Below are 8726 nucleotides of genomic sequence, written 5' to 3' on the forward strand. Positions count from 1 at the left end.
GTAATACCAATCGCATTTACACTCACCTCTGCTACTGTAACTTCTTCTAATGCGAAACGAATTCTTTTCAAAACTAGCTTAGCTCTTATCTCAGAAAAAATCAGACTTATACGCACAGAACTAGATCAGTTAGACAAGACACTCTACAAATCACACTTATCATTGACGGCAATAATGTCCACATCGGATTGGGAACATGTAGACAATATGACTGCCTCTTCAGCTGCTACTATGTCGACCAAATGTAAGGAAAACCTGATTTCCAAATTTAACCTCCTCTTCAACAAAAGACCGGACCCACACACCAAAAAGTTAGACGTTAATAAAGTCGTAATTAATCGCAGTAACAGTTCTATTTCCGATGGTCTGAAATCCGTTTTAGCTAAAGGTCTAAACTTTGCAGTCACACCTAAACACATACCAGTTAATGATATAATTGCCCAAGTAGACGTTGCTCTCAGGGGCCTGGGTCACATCGCTGCAGACGTAGCAAGATCTGAAATCGCTGCAACCCTCAAAAACGCTAAGATGCCAGCTAGCAACCTCAGCAAAGATGAGCGTTTTGAATTATATAAATTAAAAAAGAGGAATGATATTGTAGTTCTCTCAGCTGACAAAGGCAATGCTACTGTCATCATGGATAAAATAGAATACAACAACAAAATTAAAGAATTACTCGACGATGGTAGTTATACAAAAATAAAAAGAGATCCCACCAACAGCCTCGTCACACAAACCAACAAAATAATTTCTGATTCAACCGCATTAATTGATCAATCTAAACAGTTTTCGTTGAAACCTTCTGCTGCCAGGCCACCAAGATTATACGGCTTACCAAAAATACATAAAGTTGATACACCTCTTCGTCCCATAGTCTCTACTATCAGCTCCCCCACCTACAAACTAGCTCGTTTTTTATCTGAAATCCTGCGTCCTTTCACTGGAAAGACCACCTCTGCGGTACAAAATTCTACTCACCTGGTATCAACAATCAAGGGTATTTCCCTGTCCCCAGACGACCTGCTTGTCAGTTTTGATGTAGTTTCCTTATTCACCAAGGTTCCTGTACCTGACACCATTGCAATCATTGAAGACTTGGTTCATCAAGGACTAAACACTGAGGTACCCCCCCTGGTGAGACACTGTTTAACCAATACATACTTCACTTGGAATGGAACTTTCTACAAACAAACTGAGGGCATCCAATGGGCTCCCCCCTTTCTCCAGTTATAGCTAACATTTTCATGGAGAAATTTGAGACTGACGCCATCCAGACTGCCACTCTGCGCCCAACCTTATGGAAGAGGTACGTGGATGACACTTTTGTTATCTGGCCACATGGCCGGCCTGCTCTAGACCAATTCTTCGACCACATCAATTCCATACACCCAGCCATGAGATTTACCATGGAAGTCGAAATAGATGGCAAGATACCTTTTTTGGATGTCCTAATTAAAAAGAGACCTGATGGTTCAATGAGCCACTCTGTCTACAGGAAAGCTACCCATACGGATGCTTATCTGAAACCGGATTCCCACCACCATCCATCACAGAAGAATTCTCTCATCAAGACTCTGTATCATAGAGCCCAATGCATATCCGACCAGGAACACATAAGCAGTGAACTCAAGCACGTACACCAAGCTCTTAGGGCTAATGGTTACTCCGACTATACAATCCGCAAAGCTATCACTCAAACCATGAAGAAGAACCCTCTTGAGGAGCCTTTCAAAACCATCACTTTACCCTACATTGCTGGGATCACAAAAAAGATCTCCAAAATCTTGAATAAACACAATATCCAGGTCCGTTTCAACACATTACATAAAATCCGTGATCTGGTTCCGTCTGTAAAAGATGTGATTCCGGACATACAATACCCTGGTGTCTACAAACTAAGTTGCCTCTGTGGTAGTAGTTACATTGGAGAAACCAAACGCCATATCTCGGACCGCATTCGTGAACATAAAGCAGACCTTAAACACGGTAGGACCAACACCTCGGCCGTAGCAGATCATTGTTCTAATTCAGTAGGCTCACATGCCATTGACTTTTCCAAGACGGAGGTTCTTTGTAAGCCATCTGGCTTCCATGAGAGATTCGTTCATGAGGCTATCCACATATACAAGCACAGAGACAATTTCAACCGAGAAGATGGATTCTATCTTAGCAATCATTGGAAAGATTTGATAAATCATTTCAGTTCTTGATTGATTGTTCACGCTTACAGTGGCTTTCAGACAGCATACATAAAAACAAATTTCGTCTCCCCCCTCCTCTTTTCAAAAAATAGATGGACTAGTCCTGGGCAAACTGCCAATCGTTGCGCGTGACGCAAACGTTATTTTTTTATATATAAATAAATAAATATGCCGTTTTATAAATACATTTATGCAAACCGACACACCTGATGATGACCGTTTGAGTTATGGTCGAAACGTAGTGAGAATTTTTTTTTTATTGTTTTATATATATTTTGTTATTTTGTTGTTTCTCTTCAACGTGACTTTACCGAAAAAACTAAGAATATGAATTACTGCAGTCACGAAAGCTTTAAATCAAAATTTAATCGCCTCTACGGGGAGGGTTTTCACATAACTTTAAGATCCTTCAACAAACTCCGGGATAAGAAAGCTCAGCTGATCGAGTTTCTCACCTTCCTGAAGAGATGCCGCGACTCTGGGGTAATACCAATCGCATTTACACTCACCTCTGCTACTGTAACTTCTTCTAATGCGAAACGAATTCTTTTCAAAACTAGCTTAGCTCTTATCTCAGAAAAAATCAGACTTATACGCACAGAACTAGATCAGTTAGACAAGACACTCTACAAATCACACTTATCATTGACGGCAATAATGTCCACATCGGATTGGGAACATGTAGACAATATGACTGCCTCTTCAGCTGCTACTATGTCGACCAAATGTAAGGAAAACCTGATTTCCAAATTTAACCTCCTCTTCAACAAAAGACCGGACCCACACACCAAAAAGTTAGACGTTAATAAAGTCGTAATTAATCGCAGTAACAGTTCTATTTCCGATGGTCTGAAATCCGTTTTAGCTAAAGGTCTAAACTTTGCAGTCACACCTAAACACATACCAGTTAATGATATAATTGCCCAAGTAGACGTTGCTCTCAGGGGCCTGGGTCACATCGCTGCAGACGTAGCAAGATCTGAAATCGCTGCAACCCTCAAAAACGCTAAGATGCCAGCTAGCAACCTCAGCAAAGATGAGCGTTTTGAATTATATAAATTAAAAAAGAGGAATGATATTGTAGTTCTCTCAGCTGACAAAGGCAATGCTACTGTCATCATGGATAAAATAGAATACAACAACAAAATTAAAGAATTACTCGACGATGGTAGTTATACAAAAATAAAAAGAGATCCCACCAACAGCCTCGTCACACAAACCAACAAAATAATTTCTGATTCAACCGCATTAATTGATCAATCTAAACAGTTTTCGTTGAAACCTTCTGCTGCCAGGCCACCAAGATTATACGGCTTACCAAAAATACATAAAGTTGATACACCTCTTCGTCCCATAGTCTCTACTATCAGCTCCCCCACCTACAAACTAGCTCGTTTTTTATCTGAAATCCTGCGTCCTTTCACTGGAAAGACCACCTCTGCGGTACAAAATTCTACTCACCTGGTATCAACAATCAAGGGTATTTCCCTGTCCCCAGACGACCTGCTTGTCAGTTTTGATGTAGTTTCCTTATTCACCAAGGTTCCTGTACCTGACACCATTGCAATCATTGAAGACTTGGTTCATCAAGGACTAAACACTGAGGTACCCCCCCTGGTGAGACACTGTTTAACCAATACATACTTCACTTGGAATGGAACTTTCTACAAACAAACTGAGGGCATCCAATGGGCTCCCCCCTTTCTCCAGTTATAGCTAACATTTTCATGGAGAAATTTGAGACTGACGCCATCCAGACTGCCACTCTGCGCCCAACCTTATGGAAGAGGTACGTGGATGACACTTTTGTTATCTGGCCACATGGCCGGCCTGCTCTAGACCAATTCTTCGACCACATCAATTCCATACACCCAGCCATGAGATTTACCATGGAAGTCGAAATAGATGGCAAGATACCTTTTTTGGATGTCCTAATTAAAAAGAGACCTGATGGTTCAATGAGCCACTCTGTCTACAGGAAAGCTACCCATACGGATGCTTATCTGAAACCGGATTCCCACCACCATCCATCACAGAAGAATTCTCTCATCAAGACTCTGTATCATAGAGCCCAATGCATATCCGACCAGGAACACATAAGCAGTGAACTCAAGCACGTACACCAAGCTCTTAGGGCTAATGGTTACTCCGACTATACAATCCGCAAAGCTATCACTCAAACCATGAAGAAGAACCCTCTTGAGGAGCCTTTCAAAACCATCACTTTACCCTACATTGCTGGGATCACAAAAAAGATCTCCAAAATCTTGAATAAACACAATATCCAGGTCCGTTTCAACACATTACATAAAATCCGTGATCTGGTTCCGTCTGTAAAAGATGTGATTCCGGACATACAATACCCTGGTGTCTACAAACTAAGTTGCCTCTGTGGTAGTAGTTACATTGGAGAAACCAAACGCCATATCTCGGACCGCATTCGTGAACATAAAGCAGACCTTAAACACGGTAGGACCAACACCTCGGCCGTAGCAGATCATTGTTCTAATTCAGTAGGCTCACATGCCATTGACTTTTCCAAGACGGAGGTTCTTTGTAAGCCATCTGGCTTCCATGAGAGATTCGTTCATGAGGCTATCCACATATACAAGCACAGAGACAATTTCAACCGAGAAGATGGATTCTATCTTAGCAATCATTGGAAAGATTTGATAAATCATTTCAGTTCTTGATTGATTGTTCACGCTTACAGTGGCTTTCAGACAGCATACATAAAAACAAATTTCGTCTCCCCCCTCCTCTTTTCAAAAAATAGATGGACTAGTCCTGGGCAAACTGCCAATCGTTGCGCGTGACGCAAACGTTATTTATATATATATATATCTATATAAATAAATATGCCGTTTTAAAAATAAATTTATGCAAACCGACACACCTGATGATGACCGTTTGAGTTATGGTCGAAACGTCGTGAGAATTTTTTTTTATTGTTTTATATATATTTTGTTATTTTGTTGTTTCTCTTCAACGTGACTTTACCGAAAAAACTAAGAATATAAAAACAAAAGCAGTCATGCAAATATCTGTTTTAACACAGCACAGCAAAATCAGTTGCACCATTCAATCCCGCTCGTCCAGAGGGGGAGAATTCAATCACATTTATTCGATGCGACGTTTCTTATGGGATTTAATGAGCGACAACATTTTGACCCCAAACCGAGAGGATTCTGGGATGTTTGTGGTGTTTTTGTAATAACTCTGGAAGGAAACGTCGCAGACCCATCAAGGTGATACTGGTACTGCTCGACTCATCGAGAGGAATCCAAAGATATGAGTGCTTAAGCTATGGGATATGAAATGGACGAGCGACCAATAAAACAACATGTATTATGGGGTTGAATGCTTTTTGCTATTCACAAAATAAAACCAAAGCAGTAATGCAAATATCTGATTTAACACAGCACAGCAAAATCAGTTGCACCATTCAATTCTGCTCGTCCAGACGGGGAGAATTCAATCACATTTTTTCGATGCGACGTTTCTTATGGGATTGAATGAGCGACAACATTTTGACCCCAAACCGAGAGGATTCTGGGATGTTTGTGGTTTTTTGGTAACAACTCTGGAAGGAAACGTCCCAGACCCATCAAGGTGGTACTCGTACTGCTCGCCTCATAGAGAGGAATCCAAACATATGAGTGCTTAAGCTATGGGATATGAATTGGACGAGCGACCAATAAAACAACATGTATTATGGGGTTGAATGCTTTTTGCTATTCACAAAATAAAACCAAAGCAGTAATGCAAATATCTGATTTAACACAGCACAGCAAAATCAGTTGCACCATTCAATTCTGCTCGTCCAGACGGGGAGAATTCAATCACATTTTTTCGATGCGACGTTTCTTATGGGATTTAATGAGCGACGACATTTTGACCCCAAACCGAGAGGATTCTGGGATGTTTGTGGTTTTTTTGTAATAACTCTGGAAGGAAACGTCCCAGACCCATCAAGGTGGTACTCGTACTGCTCGCCTCATAGAGAGGAATCCAAAGATATGAGTGCTTAAGCTATGGGATATGAAATGGACGAGCGACCAATAAAACAACATGTATTATGGGGTTGAATGCTTTTTGCTATTCACAAAATAAAACCAAAGCAGTAATGCAAATATCTGACTTAACACAGCATAGCAAAATCAGTTGCACCATTCAATTCTGCTCGTCCAGACGGGGAGAATTCAATCACATTTTTTCGATGCGACGTTTCTTATGGGATTGAATGAGCGACAACATTTTGACCCCAAACCGAGAGTATTCTGGGATGTTTGTGGTTTTTTGGTAACAACTCTGGAAGGAAACGTCCCAGACCCATCAAGGTGGTACTCGTACTGCTCGCCTCATCGAGTGGAATCCAAAGATATGAGTGGTTAAGCTATGCGATATGAAATGGACGAGCGACCAATAAAACAACAAGTATTATGTGGTTGAATGCTTTTAGCTATTCACAAAATAAAACAAAAGCAGTCATGCAAATATCTGCTTTAACACAGCTCAGCAAAATCAGTTGCACCATTGAATCCCGCTCGTCCAGACGGGGAGAATTCAATCACATTTATTCGATGCGACGTTTCTTATGGGATTTAATGAGCGACAACATTTTGACCCCAAACCGAGAGGATTCTGGGATGTTTGTGGTTTTTTTGTAATAACTCTGGAAGAAAACGTCGCAGACCCATCAAGGTGGTACTCGTACTGCTCGCCTCATCTAGAGGAATCCAAAGATATCAGTGCTTAAGCTATGGGATATGAAATGGACGAGCGACCAATAAAACAACTTTTATTATGGGGTTGAATGCTTTTTGCTATTCACAAAATAAAACAAATGCAGTCATGCAAATATCTGTTTTAACACAGCACAGCAAAAATCAGTTACACCATTCAATTCCGCTCGTCCAGACGGGGAGAATTCAATCACATTTATTCGATGCGACGTTTCTTATGGGATTTAATGAGCGACAACATTTTGACCCCAAACCGAGAGGATTCTGGGATGTTTGTGGTGTTTTTGTAATAACTCTGGAAGGAAACGTCGGAGACCCATCAAGGTGGTAATCGTACTGCTCGACTCATCGAGAGGAATCCAAAGATATGAGTGCTTAAGCTATGGGATATGAAATGGACGAGCGACCAATAAAACAACTTTTATTATGGGGTTGAATGCTTTTTGCTATTCACAAAATAAAACAAATGCAGTCATGCAAATATCTGTTTTAACACAGCACAGCAAAAATCAGTTACACCATTCAATTCCGCTCGTCCAGACGGGGAGAATTCAATCACATTTATTCGATGCGACGTTTCTTATGGGATTTAATGAGCGACAACATTTTGACCCCAAACCGAGAGGATTCTGGGATGTTTGTGGTGTTTTTGTAATAACTCTGGAAGGAAACGTCGCAGACCCATCAAGGTGGTACTCGTACTGCTCGCCTCATCGAGAGGAATCCAAAGATATGAGTGCTTAAGCTATGGGATATGAAATGGACGAGCGACCAATAAAACAACATGTTTTATGGGGTTGAATGCTTTTTGCTATTCACAAAATAAAACCAAAGCAGTAATGCAAATATCTGATTTAACACAGCACAGCAAAATCAGTTGCACCATTCAATTCTGCTCGTGCAGACGGGGAGAATTCAATCACATTTTTTCGATGCGACGTTTCTTATGGGATTGAATGAGCGACAACATTTTGACCCCAAACCGAGAGGATTTTGGGATGTTTGTGGTTTTTTGGTAACAACTCTGGAAGGAAACGTCGCAGACCCATCAAGGTGGTACTCATACTGCTCGCCTCATCGAGTGGAATCTAAAGATATGAGTGGTTAAGCTATGGGATATGAAATGGACGAGCGACCAATAAAACAACTTTTATTATGGGGTTGAATGCTTTTTGCTATTCACAAAATAAAACAAATGCAGTCATGCAAATATCTGTTTTAACACAGCACAGCAAAAATCAGTTACACCATTCAATTCCGCTCGTCCAGACGGGGAGAATTCAATCACATTTATTCGATGCGACGTTTCTTATGGGATTTAATGAGCGACAACATTTTGACCCCAATCCGAGAGGATTCTGGGATGTTTGTGGTGTTTTTGTAATAACTCTGGAAGGAAACGTCGCAGACCCATCAAGGTGGTACTCGTACTGCTCGCCTCATAGAGAGAAATCCAAAGATATGAGTGCTTAAGCTATGGGATATGAAATGGACGAGCGACCAATAAAACAACATGTATTATGGGGTTGAATGCTTTTTGCTATTCACAAAATAAAACCAAAGCAGTAATGCAAATATCTGATTTAACACAGCACAGCAAAATCAGTTGCACCATTCAATTCTGCTCGTCCAGACGGGGAGAATTCAATCACATTTTTTCGATGCGACGTTTCTTATGGGATTGAATGAGCGACAACATTTTGACCCCAAACCGAGAGGATTCTGGGATGTTTGTGGTTTTTTGGTAACAACTCTGGAAGGAAACGTCCCAGACCCATCA

This window comes from Petromyzon marinus, chromosome 23 (genome assembly GCF_048934315.1).
Source record: "Petromyzon marinus isolate PM22_M1 ecotype Great Lakes invasive population chromosome 23, UKy_Petmar_22M1.pri1.0, whole genome shotgun sequence".
NCBI classification, from domain to species: Eukaryota; Metazoa; Chordata; class Hyperoartia; order Petromyzontiformes; family Petromyzontidae; genus Petromyzon; species Petromyzon marinus.